The sequence below is a fragment of the Antechinus flavipes genome, chromosome 2 (genome assembly GCF_016432865.1).
Source record: "Antechinus flavipes isolate AdamAnt ecotype Samford, QLD, Australia chromosome 2, AdamAnt_v2, whole genome shotgun sequence".
Lineage (NCBI taxonomy): Eukaryota > Metazoa > Chordata > Mammalia > Dasyuromorphia > Dasyuridae > Antechinus > Antechinus flavipes.
Window position 1 is genome coordinate 27,475,887 of NC_067399.1, and position 25,476 is coordinate 27,501,362.

Here is a 25,476-nt window from a genome sequence, read left to right on the forward strand (position 1 = left end):
GTTTTTGTTTTTGTTTTTGTTTTTGTTTTTGTTTTTGTTTTTGTTTTTGTTTTTGTTTTTTAGTCAAGCACTAATTCTGAGGCCTTGTCATGAAAAAAAAAAAAGTATTCTGAGGGCAAGAAGGAGCCTAGATAGATATGTATGTCCTCTCCACCTTCTTGGCTGGAAGTCTCTCCCTGTCTATTTCTTTTTGCAAATCTCTTAACTTTTCCTTTAAGAATTTAGATGCTACACTACCTGTTGTGTTCATCTATTATCTATCTACCTATCTATCTATCTATATCTATATCTCTATATATGTAATATTGATACTTTGTCATTATCTATGATACCCTTTAGCAAAATATATTTCCTTCTTTATCTCTTCTAATTAAGATCAAATTTTGCTTTTGCTTAATCTGAGATCAAGATGGCTACTCCTACTTTTTTTTTTCTTCACCTGAAGCATAATAGATTCTGCTCCAGCCTTTTAGCTTTACTTTATATGTATCACTCTGCTTTAAATGTGGTTCTTGTAAGCAACATATTGTAGGATTCTGGCTTTTACTCCAGGCTGCTGTCCACTTACATTTTATGGGAGAATTCACCCCATGCACATTTACAGTTAAAACTACAAATTTTGTATTTCCTGCCATCTTATTAACCCCAAATTATACTTTTCTCTTTTCTTTTCTTTTCCCCTTTCCCTCCTCCCAGTATTTTACTTATAGGCACTACTTGCCCCCAGCAGTCCTTCTCCTTTAGAAACCCTTTCCCTTTCTTATATCTTTCCCCTACTATTTCTCTTTTCCCTTCTATTTAGCCTAACCCTTTCCCCTTCTCCTTTCCCCTTCCACTTTTCTATAAGATGAGAGATGTTTCTAGGTGCAACCAAATATATCTAATATTCCTTCTTTCCCAACTCTGATGAGAGTAAGATTCACACAATATCCACAATATCCGTCACCCTTCCTTATTTCCCTCAATAATAATATGTTTACTTTGCCTCTTTCTGAGATGTAATTTCCTTCATTTTACCTCTACTTTTCCCTTTTTTTCTGTTACAATGCCATTTCTATTTCTAGTTTCTTTTTAATATTATAACAGTAAAATCAGATTATACATGTATTCTGAATGTATATCCATAACAGAAATATAATTCTCAAAAGTTTTTTTTTTCCTTTTTTAACTTTTTCATGCTTCTCTTGAACTCTATATTTGGAGGCCAATTTTTTTGTTTGGCTCTGGTCTTTTCATCAAAAATAAATGGAATTCACCAGTTTCATTGAATGTCCATCTTCTCCCCTGAACAAAAATGTTCACTTTAGCAGTGTAATTTATTCTTGGCTCATTCCAAGTTCCTTCACCTTTCAGAATATCACATTCCAGTCCCTTCAATCCTTTAAAGAGGAAGCTGCTAGGTCCTGAGTTATCCCTATTGTGGCTCCTTACTGATTTGAATTGTTTCTTTCTGGCTGCTTATAATATTTTTTCCTTGGTCCAATAGTTCTTAAATTTAGCCACAATATTCCTTAGAGTTTTAATTTGGGGGTCTCTTTCAGGAGGAGTTTGTGAATTCTTTCAATGGTCATTTTACCTTCTGTTTCTATGATATCTGAGTGGTTCTCTTTGGTGATTTCCTGAAAGATAGTTTCTAGGCTCTTTATTTTTCCTTATGTATATCAGGAAGTCCAATAATCCTTAGATTGTCTTTGCTAGATCTATTTTCCAGGTCAATTGTTTCCCCAATTAAGTATTTTACATTTTCCCCCTATTTTTCTTTTTTTTTTCATCTTGCTTGACTGATTCTTGTTATCTCATTTAGTCATTCATTTCCATTTCATAAATTCTGAATTTTAGTGAATTATTTTCTTCATTTTTTTTACTTCTTTTTGTATTTGTCCAACTGAATTTTTAAATGAGTTGTTTTATTCTATGGGATTTTGTTTTTGTTTTTGTTTTTCCTGTTTCACAAATTTTGTCTTTTAAGGAGTGATTTTCTTTTTCTTTTTCACAAATTCTGTTTTTCTGTGAATTGCTTTCTTTTTCCATTTTATCAAATCTATCTTTTAATGAGTTATATGCTTTTTCCATTTCACTAAGTTTATCATGTAGTGAATTTTCTTCATATAGTTTCTGTGTTGCATTTTGAAAACCCTTTTGGCAAATTTTTAATTTCCTTTCCCATTTTTCTTCTAAGTCTATTTTAAGATCCTTTTAAATTTCTTCTAGAAGAGCCTTGTGTGATGAGAATCAGGTTATATCACTTTTTAGGGCTTTACCTGGAGACAATCTGCCTTTAGTCTCCTCAGGATTTGAGATCTCTCTTTTTTTTTTTTTTTTTTGCCATAAAAGCTATTGATTATTAGAATCTTCTTTATTATTTTACTTTTTTTTTTTAAGTTAAGGTCTGCCTTTAGGGCTATAGGGTCAGTGTTGATTTACCCCCAGTGCTGAGTGGGTATGGACAAGTCCTGTAATATTCTGGTATTTTGGGGTTCACTATTGATCTTTTGTGTTTGTATTGGATGTTTTATAATTTCTCTGCTGATCTACTGGTTTACAACCAAGGGAGAGTGGCCAACACTGCTATACATTCCTGTAGATTCCTCCCTCTAGATTTTCTGTCACATAGAGTCTGCACCGCCTGTGGATTCTGCACCACCCAGGTACTCTGCACTGTCTCTGCTGGAGTTTGTATTCAGTTGTTTGTGTTAGGCTACCTCATGCCCGTTTCTAATTGAAACAGACCTTTTCTGGTGACCTTCAAAATTATCTTCTGCTGATAATTTGTTGCACTCCCAATATTTGTGTGTTCTGCCTGTCCACAGCTAATTCAGAGGCATGATTTTATAATTCATGTGAGGGTTGTAGAGAAGGTCATAGAGAAATGTGTTATCTCCACCATCTTGGCTCTGGCCTCTAGAGTACTTCTTTTACATCATGTTATTATGCTTATACCCCTGAACATAGCATCCTAGATGGACACATTTTGTTGTATTAGTCACTCACATTCATAGCTTAATTCGATCTTATAGCAAGACTTTTAGGACCTGTTTAATTCAGAGTTCTGTCTTCTCTTTTATGATCTATTATACTGCAAAGGGCCATTGGTGAAGAAGGTGGTGTACAGGGAAGACATAACCCATCCACCCAACTTCTTTTATGCCCTCTAAAAGAGATATGAAGTATAAACAAATGAGTGATTATTTTTCAGCAGGTGATTTTTCTTTGAGAGTTGCCTCTTTTTAACTGACACTACTTTCTCTGTTTCATTTTATTTTATTATTGCTAAGTTTATTTTATTAACATCTCATAGGTGTGTGACTGATTCCTCAATCAGCCTCTAGCTAATTGCCTTACTCTTTAATCAAGATAGATAGATGAACTTCTTTGTACCTCTTAATGGTGCAAAGAAATCTAAACATTTTTAATATCTCCTCTACAATCTATGAATAGGACACAAGGGGATATAAGCCATATGATGTTAAATGTTTTTCAGATGTGTGAAAAGAACCATGAATGTCTTTATCATATGCAGGACTCAACTAATCAAAGACAGTTGATAAACATATTCATTATGTCTGTTCTTGGACAGAGAGCATATTTCAAGTGATTCAGAGAAAGAAAGGAAAAATTGAATTGAATACATATATAATTCATGGAGAAAATTTGGGAGATGTCTTTGTCATCAAATAAGAGGGGGAAGGACTTATTTCCCTATATAGAATGAATCCTCATCAGTAATCATTCCTTGGTAGTTGATGTATTAATTAAATTGCCAAGTGTATAAAGTGTTTTAGGGATGACTAGCACCTCTGGTGGGAGGGCTTTGCTGAACTCTTTTAAGGTCTGCTTATCCACCTTTGGTATTCACCATTCAATCAACTCTCATCTGTGGTCCAAGAAACTATAGTATGTGTAGATGCCACAAACCATCTCAACAGTTAGGCTAAATCAAGTTTAAGGTAACTGAGAAGCCTCAAATCCATCAGGAAGATAATGGAATGTTTACCCAAAGCATATTGTCCAAAAGTCCAGAAAAGTGGCCAAAACAGGCATTTTGGAGGACTTCCTTGGTTAAACAATGAAGATGCTCATCTCTTCCAATGTATCCCACAACTTTGCCATTCTTCTTCACTTGCTACTGGCCTCCAATGGCTATGGAGGAAAGAATAAAGTCAACAACTTTTAATAACTTTCTCTCTCTCACTTAAGTCCAATTCACACATCAGTTAAAATATTACCCTGTCATGTTTGTGGTCCTCTTTGAAAATAAAGGAAAAAGAACAATTAAAAGACAAAATGTTTAATAGCATAGACTACATTTCAAATTTGAATGCAACTTGGAAGTCACTGAGGATGCTCCAACAATGAAGTGGTAATTATAAAAATAAGAAAACTTTAAACTTGAAAATAAGCCTCTTGGGGCAGTTAAGTGGTGCAGTAGATGGAGCACCAGCCTTGAAGTCAGGAGGACCTGAGTTCAAATTTGGCCTCAGACACTTAACACTTCCTAATTGTGTGATGCTGGGCAAGTCACTTAACCCCAATTGCCTCAGGGGAAAGGGGGGGAGACTCTTGTCGTTTTGTATGCTCTCTTACCCCTCAAAAATGAGAGTACTGTGAACTTGGGGCATGTTAGAAAACTTTAGCAAGTTGTAAAGTTCCCTCTCCCAGTTCCCTCACCAACTTCCCTTTTGTCTTGTCTGTCAGAATTTGCTTACTACAGCAGTTAATGCAGCCAAGCTATAGTATTTCCTTTAAGTCCGTTGCCAATTTTCAGGTGTCGTAGATCACTAGAGAAATCTTTATTGTCCGCGCCCCAAATGTAGATTGTCTGCTTCTTTCACCAACCTTGTTTCTAATCCATTAACAGTATCAGCTTTGCCATGAGAGAAGAGGAATTTCATTTCAGGCCATATTATAAACCTGAAATTCTTCTTGTTCTCTGCCTGATCCACCTCAGTAGTTATGGCTCTGTGGCTGTTTTGAGAGTAAAGCCTGAAATTTTAGAAATATGTAATCAGATTTTTTTCTTTTGTGCCTTTTTTTCCATATGTTTTGTTTTCCTTTGTCTTTCAATTTCTATTTTGTTTTTTTAGTATTAAATAAATGAATATTAAAAAAAGAAGAAGAAAAGAAAAAGCTCACACTCCAGGCTACTTTGTATTCTGTGAAAAGTTATTGCCAAACTTTTACTTAAAGAGATTGACATGGAGTCCTAATGTTTAATTTTTTTTTTTTAATAATCATACTGGCCAAAGCCAATCATTGATTTTTTTTTAACCAATCCAAAGATACAAAGTCAGCCTGGTGCAGTGGGAGAGAACATTGTTGTAAGTATCAGGAAAAAAAAAGAACTTCTATTTCTGGCCCTAGTAACTATTAATTGTAATATTTTGCCATTCAGTCTCAGTTTATTCCTTTCAAAAAGAGATATGATTGCACTTTATATATATATATATATATATATATATATACTATATATTACTTAGTGATTTTAAGCATCAGGTGAAATAATGAGTTTATAATTAGGGTGTAAATTATAATTCATTTTGCCATTCAAAAGTAATCCATTAAATATCTATTAGGTAATAGTCTCTAAAAATACAAAGAATAAATTGAAATAGCACCCTACCCTCAAGAAGCTTCCATTCCTATAGTTGTAGGAATGGGATAACATGTATGCTGATAAAAACACATAAAATAAATGCATAGTGATTTTACTGAGTGGAGTTAAGAATGGGTACTAGGCCAATAATTCTCTTGTCAATCAGTCTGGAAATCATTTTTAGCTGAGCTTTGAAATGAGCCATGGGATCTGAAGGTTTAAAGGTGAGGATGGAGAACATTCCATACACTGGATTCAATATGTACACAGATATAGCAACAAGTGACATAATGTCATACAGCATCATTATCTGGCAAAAATGACAGTCTACATTATCCTCTATCCCTTTCACCTTTATGAATCATTTAACTCTCATTTTCAGAATCATCTCACTCAATATGAACATTATTGTTCTGCTCCCTTAAGAAACAGAATAGGGTTACAATAGATTTGGAGTTAATAATCCTGGGTTCAAATGAGCTTTCTTAACTTCAGTTAAATCACCTGTAAAATTGAATAGCAATAAAATTCCAGTCTAATGTGGCTGTGAAAAAAAATTTTTTGTGATCCTTAGGTGGTTAAAAAATGTGAATTATTGTTATTATTTTACTCCTGTTACAGAAAAAATATCTAATAGATTCATACACAGTAATATTATTGGTAATACCTCTTTGAGAGATAACTTTAGGTGAAGGGTAAAACTGAGCTTCAAAGAAAAGACACTATTAATGAATAAAATGAATAAAAGAAGTGATTAAACTGAATGAATTGTGTTCTCTTGGCTCCAGGTCAAGGAAAGGACAAAGAGATTATAATATGTTTTATTGGAGTAGAAAATGAATCCCAAGATCCAAACACTGAAGTAGAGTTGTTGAAGAGTTAAAACAGAAAAAAATAACCAAATTCATTTAAGAGACAAAAAATGCAGACATCCACCAGAATGGGAACATTATCCCATTAACTGAAGAACAAACAAAGGCAGCAATAAGTCAAGCAAGGAAAACTGTGTGAATACAACCAAAAAGTTCATTTTAAGTGAATTTAGTGAATTAATTTCACCTCTAAAGTGCTTTTGACAAATCAAATAAAGTGCAACAATCTTGACATATAAGGCTAAAGCCAAATAATCACTTGCATTAGTAAAATTACATTCTACTAGGGGAAGCTACATATTCAGGAAGAAACAAAAATTTATTAAATGCTTAGTATGTGGCAAGTATTATGACAAGCACTATCAAAATAATATTCTATTTAATTTTACACCAAATTGGGAGTTAGGTTTTTTTTATTATTACCCCATCTTACACTTGAAATATTTGATGCAGACAGATCTTAAATCATTTGGGTTGTGAAACAGTTAATAAGTTCCTGATGCCAGATTTGAATTAAATCTTTATGACTCATAACTTCACTCTATTTACCATGCTACCTATAACAGTTTCCCACAGATAAGTACATATTAGATATATGCAAAATGAGAACAAATAATGAATAGAGGGATTTCCAGCATGGAGAAATTAAAAAAAAATCTTATAGAAGGTAGGTTTAAAGAAAACCAAATGAGAATGAGGGAGAAGGTAATATGGCTTCATTGAGTGTGGTCACTTGCATTCCTTCTCTAGTTTGTATTTGTGTTCTCTTCCATTCTGCTATCTTGTTCAGTGTTTTGTTTAAAAAAAAAAAAGTCCAGACTGTGCACCAAAGCACTCTATTATATACTGCTTTCTGTTGCTTTATTGAGACCAGTGAATACAGTTTACATCTTAGAAGAAGGTTAAAGAGAAACATTTAACTTCAATCAGGAGACAGAACCCAAATCAAAATTAAACAAAAAACCAAACCAACAAACCAAAAGGAAAAGGAAAAACAAAAGCTACTGACATGTGGTAACAGTTTTCCCTTCAAGCAGAGACTTACGATAAATAAATGGTCACTTTTACTGAGAGATTATATTGGTGATTTTTATCTAAATAGTATATGAATTAGACATTACCTTGTAAATCTTCTAGCTTAAAGATGATGTGATTTTGCGATTTTATGAACAGATGTGAAAGCAGTTGTTCAATAAAAATGTTATTTGCTTATTTTCCTTAGTCTATTCATTATACTTCTATTATTTTATTCTAAAATTAATAAATACCAAATAAAATAACTATTTCCATATACATAATTTTAAAAGAGATGATTATATATTAACTAAGAATCTCTATTATACAGTACATTTTCCCCTTCTAAATACATAATAAATTCAACATGTGATTTGAAAAGCTCCTCATTCCTCTTCGATTCCTTTAGACCCTTTTATTCTTGTCTTCTCTATATTAAAATAATTTTTTTGTGTTTCTCTTTCTGTCTCTCCCTCTCTCCTCATTCTTCCTCCCTCCCTTCCATCCTCCCCAATTTCCCCCCTTTTCTTTCTTCTTCCCATTCTTCCTTCTTCCTTTCCTTCTTTTCTTCTCATTTTTATGATTTCCTTCTTTTTAGCTTTCCTTTTTTCCTCATTCTATTATTTTTCTTCTTTCCATTTTTTTCCAGTCTTCCTTCCTCCTTTTTTCTTCCTTTTCCTCTCCTTCCTTCATTATTTTTCTCCTTCCTTCTCTTCTTTTCCCCCTTCTTTTATTTCCTCTTTCATCCCTCCTTCTTTCCTTTCCTTTCCTCCTTTCCTCTTTCTTTTCTCCCTTCCTTTCCTTTATTTTTCTTCTCTACTTCCCTTATTTACCCCTCTCTTCCTTCCTTTTCTCCTTCCTTCATCTGTCTTTTCTTTCTAGCTTCCTTTCTGTCACTTACCACCCTCTTGTCTTCTTCCCCACTTTCCTCTCCACTTTCCCCTTTTCTTTCTCCCCTCTATCTCTTCCTCTATCTCTTTCTCATTTCTTCCTTCCTTCCTTCCTTCTTTCCTTCCTTCCTTCCTTCCTTCCTTCCTTCCTTCCTTCCTTTTTTCCTTCCTTCCTTCTTTTCTTCCTTCCTTCCTTCCTTCCTTCCTTCCTTCCTTCCTTCCTTCCTTCCTTCCTTCCTTTCTTCCTTTCTTCCATTCTCAGCTTTCTCAGCATCCTCTTACCTCCTTGGTAATATATATATATATATTTTAAATAGAAGAACAAATATAGTAAATATTCAATGCCAGCAAAAGAAAAAAAAATATTTGATTGTGCTTGGAAATGTTTATGTAGTTTTTCAAGTTGAGTTCACCATCCCTCTGTCAAGAAGAAGGATTTTTTTTTCTTTTGGTAATAAATATATTGTATGCATGTAAAAATGATTGTATACATATATATTTAAATCCATATAGTTCCCCATGGCATGGTTTGTTTGGTTTCCTCTTATCACCTTATTCCCTCCATATACCCTTAGAAACTCAAAATTTCCATCATATAAAGTTACAATAGCTGAGAGATTTATTATTGACCACTACATAGTGGTAGATAATAAGATGATGACATTTTAAGACCTTTCAGGTCAGTTCCACTTCTAAGCTTCTATGATTCCATATTGAGAAATTTCTGCACATGCAGAACCTTGATAGCTTTGAATGCCCTATTGATTTCTAGTGTCTCAACTGAAATGGTTTATCTCAATTTTAATCTAACCGTATTGGAGAGAGAGAATGAGCAATTGGCATATAAGGGGCAGCAGCATTATGCTGGGCTGAAACTGGGAATTGACTGAGAGTGCTCTTTTGGTATCATAGGATCCTGAATGAGAGCTCTCTTTAGTCAGAATAGCCTGCAAGCATGAAATTTGGATCATTTTCTGATATTTCATTTTTCTCTTCTGCTTGCTTCTTCCTCTCCTAAAAACCTAGAATAAGAGTGGAAACTCCCTTACTCATAATGATCTCATTTATCTGATATTATAAGAAATGAAGGCTTTTAAATAAATGGATTTCCAGATGACCAATATCTGCTGCTTTAAATACCAATACTTCTTAAATGTGGCCTTTTTGAATTGAAATCTTCTCATGATCAGTGATTCAAAAAAAAAATCTCCAATAGACTTTGGTCAGAAAATGATATTTGCATCTAGAAAAACACATGCTATGTTCACTTCTTTTTTTCTGTTATTTTTTTAAAATCTCTCCCATGGTTTTCTCCTTTTGCTCTTATTTTTCTTTTCCAACATGATTCATAAAGCAATGTGTGTTAATAATAAATAAATAATAAAACAAATAAATCAAATCAAAACAAAACAAAATCTTCCTAGGATTCCTTTTGTATCTGAGAAGATAAAGTGTACAGAAAAATGGCAGGCTTGTTAAGGTCATTGGAAATAACTAGTACCTTTTCTTTATTAGGATCATCATTACACAGTTGTATTTTTATCATCATGTTGCACTAGTGCACAAAGTGATGTACTTGTAGTCAAGAAGACCTGAGTTTTAATGCTTCCTCATACAAATAAAAAAAAATTAACATCTATTCCTGGGGTTATTTTGATAATCAAATCAAATAACATAAAAATTTGTAAATTTTAAAGTTGCCCATAAATCCTAGCTCATATCATCATCATCATCATCATCATCATCATCATCATCATCATCATAATATTAAATAGAAATAAATATGGAAACATAAGAAGTCAACCTCCCAAATACAGAATATATTGCAAACTTTCTAGAGAATAATGTATCATTTTTGTTTGTTTGTTTGTTTTTAGAAATATGAGATAGGAAGAATGTGGGAAGAGTATTTTGTATATTTGTCATTTTGAAGCTAGTCAAGACTCTAATTGATAGGCCAATAAGAAGAATTATGTGTCAGATCCTTTTTGGTCAGTATTTAGCTCCTATGTTACTTCTTATGTGAAACCTCATCTGGTAGGTTATAGAAGGGTATCTTTTTAATGTACAAGTTAGAGTAAATGACATCTGAGATTCTGTAATCCTTTCATTTGGTACTGTTCAAATTTTTTTTCTTTCATTTTTTGTGATCTTGAACTTAGTTCCTCCTAAAAAGGACTCAAGAGGCCACACAGTTCAAGCTTTTCATTTGTCAGATGAAAAAATAAGCCCAGAGAGATTATATGACCCTAGACTTATAATAGAAAATGACCTTAGAATTCATATAGTCCCACCATCTCACTTTATAAATAATTTAAAAAGCCAAATGATATCATAGTGTTAGAGTATTGCAGAGTTAGACTTGGAAGACTTTTAGAAGTCTTATGGTCTAAACTCCTCATTTACAAGTATGGAAAGTGTGGACAAGATAGATAGATGAATAGAGAAATAGAATCTGTATTAATTACTAATTGATAGTTGATGTAATAAGTGGTAGAGAAAAAAAAAACAAGGAAAAAGCAAAGAATATTCTTGCCTGAAACTTTACATTTTAATGAGAGAAGGTAACACATAGAAGGAACTTGAAAAGCAAGAAGAGAAAAGAGAGCGAGGAAGGAAAAGGAGGTCAAGATAGAGCGGCAATCTGGAACATAATACGCTAGTCCAATTTTGAAGAAAACATGATAGCTAGCAGAGGTGATCCCAAAATGGAGTTTAAGAAGGAACTCAATAGTGAGAGGAAGAGATCATAAGGCTGGATGCCTTATCAGAAGGAGCAATGCCTTCTAAAGCAGAAGTCAAAGGCTGTTTTGCAGTTGGACCAGGTTTGAAGAAGAGATGATGAATGGTATGGGTGTTTCCTTATATGGAGAGCTGTGAAATATGAAAAGTCTGAGAAATACAGTTTCTGGGTAATTACTGAAATTATACTCATTTGGCTTTCTTTTATAAACATAATACATACACAGTGATCAATACATGGTAGCTATTTATTGGATATTTATTGAATTTAGCTTGGATTCTCAGATTTGCCTCTGTGTTTTCCATGCTCCAAAGAAGATTTATTCTCTCTCCAAGGAAACTTGACTTCTTTTATGGTCAGTTTCTTGTGGTTGTTATTTTTCAGCCTTGTTAAACTCTTCATAAACTCATCTGGTCTTTTCTCAACAAATATACTGGACTAGTTTGCCACATCATTTTCCAGATCACAAATTGATGCAAACAGAATTAAGTGACTTGATCAGAGTCACTCAGCTAGTAAGTGTCTGACAACGAATTTGAATTCATGAAGATGAGTCTTCCTGACTCCAAATCAGGCACTCTATGCTCTATGGTGCCACCTAGTACTCAAAATATAATGAAGATTAGATGTTTTTCATTGTTTAAGATTTAAAGCTAGATTTAAAAATCATTTAATTGAAATCTCTGAATTTATATCTGAGATGTCTGAGACATTAAGAAATGACATGATTTAGACAAGGTCACAAATATAATCCATAGTTTAGCTGTGATTTTCCCCAGAACTTTTTATCCCATTTTTTTTGTTTATTTAATTTGTTTTTGTTTTTGTTTTTCACTAGAACAAGTTGCATTATCTTTTTCTGTATATTCATGTGTACTTTGCTATATGAAGTTATACATTTTAAAAAAACTAGAAAAAACATAAACTTTGTACATTGCTATTGCGTTTTTTTCTTTAACTCCTTTCTGCTAAAAGTTAGAGACACTCCTCAGGTAGACTCATTCTTGCATATTGGTAAGTAGGGAGTCACTTGTACAATATGATATAAGAATGTTGAAAATCAGAGAGCAATACAATATATTCACTCAGACATTGGATATCTGAGGCAAAGTAGAAATAAGTCTCCAAGACCCTAACTTAGCTACATGGCAAAGTCAATAGGTATTATGAAGCAAGTTTCCTATGATGATGACGATGATGATGATGATTATAAGGAGGAGGAGGAAGAGGAGGAGGAGGAGGAGGAGGAGGAGGAGGAGGAGGAAAAAGGAGAAGGAGATGCTGCAAAGAAGAAAGATAGGAATTGGGATAGGAAAATGCAGAGTTTCCATAAAGAAACAAAACATTAGAAAGACAACTTTTGTCTGAAAACCCGCTTGATGTTACTATATCTTCCCCCTGACATCTCAAGTTTTAGTAAGCACATATATAAATGGATTTCTATTCATATTAGTCTTTGATTTTGGTTGGTCCAGAGGCAATGGGGTTCAGTTTACTCTTGTTTCCGTGATTAAAATTCTTAGTCTCTTTCCTATGACAGAAATACCATTTTCCTAGCCAGACATATGTCGCTTTTTAAAAGGCATATTAGAGGGGGCAAAAGTTATGTTAAAGGTAAATAAAATGAGGAGTATCCAAGTAATGAATGATAATCTTGTTCTTTGATTCCATTTAATCCACCTGAGCTGTCCCATCAGCTCAAGGAAGCAGATGCTTCTGTTTGAGTTTTTGTCTTGTCCAATCTATAAAGTCATTCCAATAATTCACAGATGCAGCTTTTCAGTATACCTTCACCATATGCTGTGCCATTCTGAAGATTTTTCACATAAATACATGGAGATCTTTCTGAGAAGGAGACAGACAGACAGACAGACACACACACACACACACACACACACACACACACACACACATGAAACAGAGATAGAGACAGAAAGAGAGAGAAAGGGGGAGGGAGAAAGGTAAAGAAGGAGAGGAAGAGACAGAGACAGAGAATTATTAGGGAAATTGATCAGAGTTAATATTAGCCTGATTAAGTCTGGCCTTAATTTATTTTCAACATTCTCATTTTGCTTCTTTTCAAAATCCAATTAACTTATACAGCTGATTAGCATTTACTTGTCTCTGGTTTTACAGTTGGCAAGTTCCCTTCACGATTGCCATACCTTCAATTTTCCTGTTCTTAATCCAAATATTACAAAGAGATTTGACAAAGTATTTGAACATTAGCTAGCTTATAGCCTGAAAATTGCATGTACTGCCATCATTAATTATGTTTTTAAGAGGTAAAAGACCGAGCGCGTCCTTAGAACAAGCAAGAGAGATAAGTGATAAGAAGTAGAGTTGTGATGTGCTACATGACTAAATGAATATGTAGTTGGTGAACCAGCTATCATTTATCCATTAGGGATAGGTCCTTTTCTGGTTTCCTGACAAAAATGACAGAAGCTTAAAATATAATTGTAAAGTGTCATATGAGTTATCTTCAATGAAGACAGGGATTCTAAATGCAGATGAAGAAAATTCCAGGCAAGGAAGTGAGCCAGTGCAAATACACAGAGATTAATAGGAGATGCAACATTAAATGAAATGGAAGAGTGATGTGTAAGAAGTTCAGAAAGATGGGAAATGACCAGTGTAAAGAGTTTTAAAGTCCCAGAAGTTTATTCAACATATTTAATGATATTGTTATATCTATGCCTCAGAAATATGGGCAAAGACTTGAGACTGGAAGACTATTTAGGAAGGAATGTTTTGAAATAGTTCAGGTGAGAGGTTTCTGTGAATGATTTCAATACTGTTTGAATATCTAATAGTTAAGCACCATACCTGGGTGAAGGGGCAGGTCAATTCTCTGAGAGCCTCCACAGCTGTGGATTGTGACACTTGAGGGAGTTAGGGGCAGCCTTTGCTGATGCAGGTGTCCCTTGTGCATTGAGAAATAAATTGGAGGCAAGAGAGAAGAGGAGGAAGGTCAGACAATGCAGTTGGCTCTCATTTGGGAGGTCATAGACAGCAACTGCCTCTCAGTGTCCTTGTATTATCATCATCATCTTCTCACATGAAGAGATCCATTCTACAAGTCTAAGTTAGACCTCCAGCAATCACTGGCATGTGGCTACCTTATCACAACTGCTGTGGGAGAGGTGCTGGTAGTATCACTGTCCCTCCCACTACTCCTCCTCCCTCCATCCTGGAAGATGGAGTTGATGAGGGCCTATCAAGAACCAATTCCAGTTTAGGCAGGGTTGAAGCTGCCTTGTGAGAGCGAGAATCACCATGCCCTTCACCATTCCCTTCATCCTCACTTAACTCCTCATGCTCTCCAGTGATATCACTATTAATTTGTTCTTTGGCCTCCTCTTTTTCCTTACACTTTCTCATCTGGCTGTTCTTAAATTTTTTTTCTTTTTTCTATAACTTGCAAGATTCTTTAAGGCCAATTGTATTGTGTTGTATATATAGAATGTTTCCTTGGAAATTGAATGAGGACCTTTATCATTATAGTATCCACATAGTTGATCTACCAGCTTCCAATTATCTGTCCCTATTTCTTCTTCCTTTAAGAACCAAGGGGATGTGCGTTCTAATGTACCCAAGAGTCTAGCGATCTGCAACCAAGTTACAATTATTTTTTCTTGTATATTTTATTTTATTTTATAATAACTTTATATTGACAGAATCCATGCCAGGATAATTTGACCAAGTTACAATTAAGAATTAACTACCCTGCGAAACTCAGCATCATCTTTCAGGGGAGATAATATATCTTATATAAAGTAAGAGACTTTCAATGATTTTTATTGAAAAAACATAACTAAATCAAAACTTTAATCTACAAACACAGCATTCAAGAGAAGCATTGAAAACTAAATAGGGGGAAATATATATTATTTAAGTTAACATATATCTCTCAATGAGAAAATTATATTTGTAATTCTTGAGAACTGTGTCTGCCATTGGGGCAGATAGAAGGGGACATCACATGAAATGAGGATGTGGATGTGAATGGATTCTGATATGATGACATTAAAAAAAGACTTTGAGTAGGGGAAAAAATGGAATTAGAGGGATGATATAAACAATCTTTTTCAATTGAAGGAAAGGAGGAGAATGAGCTTTCTCTGAAGCTTGATCTCATCAATTTTGGCTCTAAGAGGGAATAACTTAATTATTTAGGTGGGTATAGAAATGTATATAAATCTATAAAAGAAGAGGAAAGAAAAGGAAGGGACGGGTTGAAGGGGGGGCAGAAATAGGGAAAAGGTAGAGAAAGGTAAGAGAAGGGGAGGATTGATAGATAATAAGAATGTGGGAGGCATGAAAAGGGAGAACAAATGTATATAGAGGGAAGAAAATAGGAGGGAGGGAAATGCAGAACTGGTACTTGTATTTGTGAAAGTGAATAGGATGAAAGTGAATAGGAGAATGAATTTAAAACAGAATCCTACAATATGTTGTTTACAAGAAACACATTTAAAACAGAGCCACATATACAGTAAAGGTAAAATATTGGAACAGAATTTATTATGCTTCAGTTGAAGTAAAAAAAAAAAAAAAAAAAAAACAAGGATAGCAATTCTGATGTCAGATAAAGCAAAAGGGGAAAAAAAAGATCTTATTAAAAGACATAAGAAAGGAAAGTATATTTTAATAAAATGTACTATAAACTATGAAATAGTAAGGATGCCTCACATGGAAGAGCAGCCAAATTCCTAGGGAAGGTTTTAAGTCAGTTACAGAAAGAAATAGAAAAAATATATTAGTAGGGAACTTCAAAATCCTCTCTCAGAATAAGACAAATCTAAACCCATAATAAATAATAAAGAAACTAGGGAAGATTTTAGAAAGTTTAAATATAGTAGACCTCTGCAGAAAAGTGAAAAGGGACAAAAAGGAATACATCTTTTTTTCTCAGAAGTATATGGCACTGACAAAAAAATAACCATGTGTTAGGATATAAAAACCTCACAATCAAATGCAGAAAGGCAGAAACTGTAAATGCTTCCTATTCATGCCCCAATACAATAAAAAAATTATATTTAATAAAGGGCCAGGGAAAGATAGACTAAAAACCAATAGGAAATTAAATCATCTAATTCTAAAAAATGAATGTGTCAAAAAACAAATAACAGAAAGAATCCATAATTTCATCCTAGAGAATGACAACAATGAAACAACACATCAAAACCTGAGAAATGAAGCCAAAGCAAGTCTTTGGCATATAATTTTTGGCAATCTTTGGCATAAAATTTCTGTAGAGGGCTGGAACTCTGGACAAGTATACCTGAAACAAGGTGTTACCTCAGTGGAATTGATGATTCCCATGGGTTTTGAAGTCCTGCATTAGTCTCATTAACAATTTTTTTTTTTTTTTATGTTCATGAAGAAATTGCCATAACTGCCATTCTCTTTCAGTAGTGGGCATAGTCAGCAATGGAACTACCTAATGTTTCTTGGATCTTCTTCTTCATTTCAAGAGTCTTCTCCACCCCAAGGGAAATATGCAGAATGCATATAAGTTAATTAAAAAAAAAAGCAAGGTTTGTTGGTAACTTGGAAGCAGATCATTGGACTCAAAATATATTAGAGTGCATGTCTCCTTGGCTATATAAGGAAGAAAAAATAGAGCCAGATATGTGGGAACTACCGTGTTTCTCTGATAATAAGACCTATCCTGAAAATAAGCCCTCCCCTTACTGTGTAAGATTCCTCTAAAATAAGCCCTCCCCCCAAAATAAGCCCTATTGAGATTGCTACTGTAGTGAAGGTGATCCCCTGCGCCACACGCTACATTACGGTACCCTCTGTATGCACCGTTCCTCCTCCCCTCCCCGCCGTATGAAATGCATGCCGCGCTCCGAGCTGCATCCAATCAGAGCTGCAGCAGTGAGCGTGTCATCCTGTTATTTCTTCCCCAGTGATTTGCTTACTGGCGCCATTGAGAGCATTAAAATAAGCCCTCCCCTGAAAATAAGCCCTCTGGTGTTTTTTTTCTGTCCAAAAAAATAGTAAGACAGTGTCTTATTATTGGGGAAACACGGTAGTGGGAGAGCAACTAATTGAACATTTTGAAGCTATGGGTCCTGATTCAATTCCTGAAGAATCCCACAAGTTCTAAGAAAGCAGCTGGAAAGCATGGAGAATTGGACAAGAACAGTGCTGATGAACTTAAGGGATATGGTACTTCTCACTTCACAACTCAGTTACACCTGAGCAGGCGCTATTAGGGCATTCCCATCTCTTGAGCACCCTCCCTCAATTTGGCCCTGGTGGGTGGAGGGAGGAGGAGGAGGAGGAGGGGGAAAAGCAATGACACCACCAGCATCACCCATGAAGCAGTTTTGTTCACCTCCTAGGTTTCAAATACAAAGGGCACTAATTAAAACTAAAGAGGAAAGACAGGATACATCTGATTTCAAAATAGAAGAATATTCTGTGATTGAAAATTTGACTCTTCGGGCCAAGATAAAAGAAAATACAATCCATTTAATTTAGAAATGATCAAATATCTGAAAAAGGTGTGCTCTCTTTATAGGCCTACATCATCTTATGTGAATGTGTTATTAGAGAATTTGCCATGTGAAGTTTTAATCCCTAATGATTGGAAATCTATAGCAAGGACATGTTTAGAACCTGGACAAAATCTGTGGATTTCTAAGTATAGTAAACTCTGTAGAATACAAACCCAATGAAATTGGCAACATGGAGTTTATCCTAAAGCAACTATAAGCAAATTGTTGCTGCTATTATCAAAGCATGGGGCACCCTCCCAGGAAGATAAGATAGAGGGGAAGCCTTCATGAAAATAGAACAAGGTCCAAAGGAACCCTTTGCTGATTTCATGGAACATCTGCAGACATCTGCCATATGAATTTTTGGTGAATATGCACCAATAGGAGTAATGATAAGACAACTTGCTAAAGAAAATGCTAATGAGATCTGTAGAAGAATTATACTAGGACTACAAAAGGATGCTCCTTTAGAGGAGATCATAAGATGCTGTGCCACAGTGGGCACAAATGCATTTTATAACCAGGCTATGATGCAGACTTTCTAAAATCTGAACATGGGAAGACAGGGTCCCTTGTCAGAGAGACTTGTCAATGCTTTCAATGTGGTAAAGTAGGGCATCTGAAAGCTCAATGTTGGCAGAGAAGACAGGATAGGAGAACAAGACCCAAAACCCTATGTCCAAAATGGAACAGAGGCTTCCATTGGGCATCAGAATGTAGATTGACTCAGGGAAACAGGAAGCAAGGCCTAGCCCCAGAGCCCCAGGCAAAAAACACTTGGGGCATGATGGCAGCCGATGTTACACCCAAAGAGTCTCTAGAAGTTCAGTACTCTGACATGATCAATTAGCCAAAAATCAATCCGATGGCAGAAAGTGATTACCTAATCAATCAACCAAGAAGCAACCTGATGGGAGAAAGGGACTACAATTGGGGAGAATAGAGTTGTATGCAACTGGAACTATTGAGATATCCTCTGGAGAGGTGAAATCTGTCCTTGTCTGGGCTATGGATTCTTTGCCTTCAGGCAGAGTAGGCTTGACCATTTCATGTCCTGAAAGTGCTTACAAAACAGTATCCATCCATACACTGACATGGGAAAATGGGGAATGTGTAGATAATATCCCAGTCACTAATACAGGTAGACAATGTGTGACTTATCATCCAGGAGAAGTAATAGCATCAGGTTTACTGATACAGACTCCTAAATGGAAATCTGGTGATATTTGCCCAGATTTTGACTCCCAACAACAGAATCCAGGAATATTCTAAACTGCAGCAGTTACAGGTGATCAACCTGTGGTCACTATCTATATAAATAGCATACCATTGGAAGGGTTGGTAGGAACAGGTGCAGATCATACAGTCGTTAGAGATGACAGTTGATCCAATCATTGGCCAAAGATTAAGGCAGACACCTACATGTCTGGCATAGGAAGATCAATAGCAGCTGAAGTTAGTGCTGTTCCTAGGAGATGGACATTTGAAGGTGAAACAGGAGTTTTTACTCCTTTTATAGTTGAAAAAATCCCCATCAATCTATAGGGAAGAGACATCTTACAACAGTTAGGATCACAATTGAGTACTTTGGATTTTTAAGCAGAGCTGCTGTTGAAGGCCTGCCAACACACTCACCTGTTCCTATCCAATGGAAAACTGATACACCAGTGTATTTAGAACAATTGCTTGGAGAATGTCCTCTTTGGGTTATAGACATTAAGGATTGTTTCTATTCTATACCTCTAAATAAGGAGGATATGAAAAGATTTGCCTTTTCAGTGCCCAGCGTTAACTAATCTGAGACTTATAAAAGATATAAATGAACAGTTTTGCCGCAGGGAATGAAAAATAGCCCTACTATGTGTCAAATGTATGTTGCTGCTGCTCTTACTCCAATAAGAAAAGCATTTCCAAAAGTTCTGTTGTTACATTACATGGATGACATTTTGGGATATGTACCTGAGGAACAAATGTTAGAAGCATGTCTACAAAAGACCATAGAAATACTAAGGAACTACAATTTGCATATAGTTCCTTTTCAATATTTAGAATATGAAGTATATCCTAAGTATATTGCTTACAGTAATAAAAGCTTTCTTTAAGAAGAGAGAAGTTGAACACCTTAAATGACTTTCAAAAATTAATAGGAGACATCCAATAGATGTGTCCATTGTTAGGCTTAGCTACCTATCAATTGCCACCATTATATGACATTTTAAGAGGAGACAATACTTTAAACTCAACACACCAGTTTACAAAAGAAGCTCAAGAGGCTTTGAAAGAAGTTGAACTGGCTTTATCTAATATGATTGAAAGAGTCACTCAAAAACCCTTAGAGATATCAGTTTTTGCTACACAAGAGGCACCCAATGCAGTTCTTCATTAAGGAGACAGTGTGATAGAGTGGGTGAACCTCCCAGCACCACCAAAACAAAGCCTTAATCCTTACACAGTGCTTGTGGCTGAAATTTTATTAAAGGCCATTAAGCAAGCAGAACAATTATCTGGAGTAAGACCTGACAAGATATAAACCTTTTATACCAATGCACAAATTAATATATTCTGTGAAACCATTCCAAAATGGCAAATTTTATTGGCTATGGCTCCAAATTTTACACACGGGTCTCTATTAAGATAACTCACTTGTTACATAATTGGCAATGGATTTGTGAAGGAAAAGGTTCCTAAGTTTCCTCTTAAAGAACCAACTATCTTTACAGATACATACAAACATAACATTTGTGCTGTATACTCTCATGACTTAACTATAAAGAAAGTAGTAAGAACTCCTTCAGTCCACTCAGCAGAATGAATTGTATGCAATCATTCTAGCTCTTACTTATTATCCAGAAGATATAAATATAATATCTGATTCAGCCTATTCACCAGGTGTGGTACAAAGAATTGCCACAGCCCAAATAAAATTTGTAGTTTCCAATATATATCAGCTCTTTAAGGAACTTAAAGAGCAAGTGAGAAAACACCTAGGTAAGATTTATATCTTGCATTCCCCCTCTCATAGTGGATTTCCAAGCCCTATTTTTTTATGGAAATTCAAAGGCCTTCTAACTGTGTTAGCCAATACACCTTTATTTCAGGCAGCCCAAGAATATAATTCTAAACATCATCAGGCTGCTTGAGCTTTACATTTGCAATTTGGAATGACAAAAGAGGAAGCTAGGAGCATAGTAAAAGCCTGTACTACTTGCCTTCCTTCCCATGCTCCTATGCTCCCTTCAGGGAAAAAATTTTGGTGGTTTGAGACTCAATGAAGTTTGGCAAATGGATGTGACCCATTATAAAACTTTTGGTTGTTTGTCTTTTATCCACATTGTAGTAGACACCTTTTCAGGATTTACTTTTGCAATACCAGCAGCAAAAAAGACAATCAAAGTGGTCACTGAATTCCTTATATAAGCTTTTTCCCCATTGATTAGATTTGATATTATTTCTATGGAAAGTGTTTTGCAGTTGTATTCATATAGTTTCTGATTTTATCTTTGCAGATAGATTCCCAAATGTTTTATATTATTGTCAGTTATTTTAAATGGAATTTCTTTTTGTATCTCTTGCTGATGTACATTGTTAGAAATATATAAAAATGCAGATGATTTATGTGGATTTATTTTGCATCCTGCAAATCTGCTTAAGTTGTGAACATCAAATCTAATCAATGGGAAAATATCAAGTGCTCATGGGTAGGCTGACCATATATAATAATAATGATTATCCTACTTAAATTAATTTACTTATTTAGTGTCATACTAATGAAACTCACAAAAAATTATTTTATAGATTTGCACATTAAAAAAATAATAACAAAGCTCATCTAGAAAAACAAGAATTTCAAAGGAATTCATGGAAAAAATGCCAATAAAAGTGGCCAAGCTATGCCAGACCTAAAACTATATTACACATCATTGGTCATCAAAATTATTTCATATTGGCTAAGAAACAGAGTAGTTGGATCTGTGGAATAAGTTAGCTTTGCAGGACAAAATAGTCACTGATTATAATAATCTAGTATTTGAGAAACCCAAAGACCCCAACTTTTGGGATAAGAACTCACTATTTGACAAAAACTGCTGGGAAAATTAGAAGCTAATATGGCAGAAAATAGCGATTGATTCACACATCAAAATGTGTTCATGATTAAACATAAAGAGTGATATTATAAGCAATTTAGAACAATAAAAGATGGTTTATCTTTCAGATTTATGGAGAAGTAAGTAATTTGTGGACAAAGAAGAATTGGAGTTCATTATTGAACACAAAATAGACAATTTTGATTATATTAAGTTAAAAAAAGTTTTTGTACAAACAGAACCAATGTTGACAAGAAGAGAAGGGAAGGAATGAATGGGGAAATATTTTTTTTTCATCCAAAGGTTCTGATAAATTCCCTAAAAATACAGGGAATTGACTAAAATTTATATGAATTCGAACAATTGTTCAGTTGATAGATAGACAAAGGATATGAACAGACAAGTTTCAGATGAAGTCATTGAAACTAATTCTATTCATATGAAAAGGTGATCTAAATTACTAATTGGTCAGAGAAATGAAAATTAAGACAATCTAAGGTATCACTAAACACCTCTTAGATTGGCTAAGATGACAGGAAAGTTGGAGGGGATGTAGGAAAACTGGGAAACTAATACATATATTTTTTTTAATTTAATAATTACTTTATATTGACACTCGTTTCTGTTCCGATTTTTTTTCCCTCCCTCCCTCCACCCCCTCCCCTAGATGGCAAGCAGTCCTTTATATGTTGGATATGTTGCAGTATATCCTAGATGAATATATGTTTGCAGAACCAAACAGTTCTCTTGTTGCATAGGGAAAATTGGATTCAGAAGGTATAAATAACCCAGGAAGAAAAACAAAAATGCAGATAGTTCACATTCGTTTCCCAGTGTTCTTTCTTTGGGTGTAGCTGCTTTTGTCCGTCATTTATCAATTGAAACTCAGTTAGGTCTCTTTGTCAAAGAAATCCACTTCCATCAAAATATGTCCTCATACAATATCGTTGTCGAAGTGTATAATGATCTCCTGGTTCTGCTTATTTCACTTAGCATCAGTTCATGTAAGTCTCGCCAGTGCTCTCTGTATTCATCCTGCTGGTCATTTCTTACAGAACAATAATATTTCATAACATTCATATACCACAATTTACCCAGCCATTCTCCAATTGATGGGCATCCATTCATTTTCCAGTTTCTAGCCACTACAAACAGGGCTGCTACAAACATTTTGGCACATACAGGTCCCTTTCCCTTCTTTAGTATTTCTTTGGGATATAAGCCCAATAGAAACACTGCTGGATCAAAGGGTATGCACAATTTGATAATTTTTGGGTCATAATTCCAGATTGCTCTCCAGAATGGTTGGATTCGTTCACAACTCCACCAACAATGCATTAGTGTCCCAGTTTTCCCGCATCCCCTCCAACATTCATCATTATTTTTTCCTGTCATCTTAGCCAATCTGACAGGTGTGTAGTGGTATCTCAGAGTTGTCTTAATTTGCATTTCTCTGATCAATAATGATTTGGAACACTCTTTCATATGAGTGGTAATAGTTTCAATTTCATCCTCTGAAAATTGTCTGTTCATATCCTTTGACCATTTATCAATTGGAGAATGGCTTGATTTCTTATAAATTTGAGTTAGTTCTCTATATATTTTGGAAATGAGGCCTTTATCAGAACCTTTAACTGTGAAAATGTTTTCCCAGTTTGTTGCTTCCTTCTAATCTTGTTTGCATTAGTTTTATTTGTACAAAGGCTTTTTAATTTGATGTAATCAAAATTTTCTATTTTGTGATCAGTAATGGTCTCTAGTTCATCTTTGGTCACAAATTTCTTTCTCCTCCACAAGTCTGAGAGATAAACTATTCTATGTTGCTCTAATTTATTTATAATCTCGTTCTTTATGCCTAGGTCATAGACCCATTTTGATCTTATCTTGGTATATGGTGTTAAGTGTGGGTCCATGCCTAATTTCTGCCATACTAATTTCCAATTATCCCAGCAGGTTTTATCAAATAATGAATTCTTTTCCCAGAAGTTAGGGGCTTTGGGTTTGTCAAACACTAGATTGCTATAGTTGACTATTCTGTCTTGTGAACCTAGCCTTTTCCACTGATCCACTAATCTATTTCTTAGCCAATACCAAATGGTTTTGGTGACTGCTGCTTTATAATATAATTTTAGATCAGGTACAGCTAGGCCACCTTCATTTGATTTTTTTTTCATTAATTCCCTTGAGATTCTCGACTTTTTATTGTTCCATATGAATTTTGTTGTTATTTTTTCTAGATCAATAAAATATTTTCTTGGAAGTCTGATTGGTATAGCACTAAATACATAGATTAGTTTAGGGAGTATTGTCATCTTTATTATGTTCACTCGGCCGATCCAAGAGCACTTAATATTTTTCCAATTATTTAAGTCTGACTTTATTTGTCTGGAGACTTTTTTATAATTTTGCTCATATAATTCCTGACTTTCCTTTGGTAGATAGATTCCCAAATATTTTATGGTATCAACAGTTATTCTGAATGGAATTTCTCTTTGTATCTCTTGCTGTTGGGTTTTGTTGGTGGTATATAAAAATGCTGAGGATTTATGGGGATTTATTTTGTAGCCAGCTACTTTGCTAAAATTATGAATTATTTCCAATAGCTTTTTAGTAGAATCTCTGGGGTTCTCTAGGTATACCATCATATCATCTGCAAAGAGTGATAGTTTGGTTTCCTCCTTGCCTACTCTAATTCCTTTAATATCTTTCTCGACTCTTATTGCCGAGGCTAGTGTTTCTAATATGATATTAAATAATAATGGTGATAGTGGGCAACCTTGCTTCACTCCAGATCTTACTGGGAAAGGTTCCAGTTTTTCCTCATTGCATATGATGCTTACTGATGGTTTTAAATATATGCTCCTGACTATTTTAAGGAAAAGTCCATTTATTCCTATGCTCTCAAGTGTTTTTATTAGGAATGGATGTTGGATTTTATCAAATGCTTTTTCTGCATCTATTGAGATGATCATATGGTTTTTGTTTGTTTGGTTATTGATATAGTCAATTATGCTAATAGTTTTCCTAATATTGAACCAGCCCTGCATTCCTGGTATAAATCCTACTTGGTCATAGTGTATTATCCTGGTGACGATTTTCTGTAATTTTTTTGCTAATATTTTATTTAAGATTTTAGCATCAATATTCATTAGGGAGATTGGTCTATAATTTTCTTTCTCTGTTTTCAGCCTACCTGGTTTAGGTATCAGTACCATCTCTGTGTCATAAAAGGAGTTTGGTAGGACTCCTTCCATCCCTATTTTTTCAAATAGTTTATATAACATTGGAGTTAATTGTTCTTTAAATGTTTGGTAGAATTCACATGTAAATCCATCTGGTCCTGGGGATTTTTTCTTAGGGAGTTGATTGATAGTTTGTTCTATTTCTTTTTCTGAGATGGGACTGTTTAGGATATTTACTTCTTCCTCTGTTAGTTTGGGCAAGCTATATTTTTGGAGGTATTTTTCTATTTCATTTAAGTTGTCGAATTTATTGGCATAAAGTTGGGCAAAGTAACTCCTAAATATTGCTCTAATTTCCTCTTCATTAGTGGTGAGTTCTCCCTTTTCATTTTTAAGAATAACAATTTGATTTTCCTCTTTCCTTTTTTAAATCAGATTTACTAAGGGTTTGTCTATTTTGTTGGTTTTTTCATAGAACCAACTCTTAGTTTTATTAATCAATTCAATAGTTTTTTTACTTTCAATTTTATTGATCTCACCTTTTATTTTTAGAATTTCAAGTTTAGTGTTTGACTGGGGGTT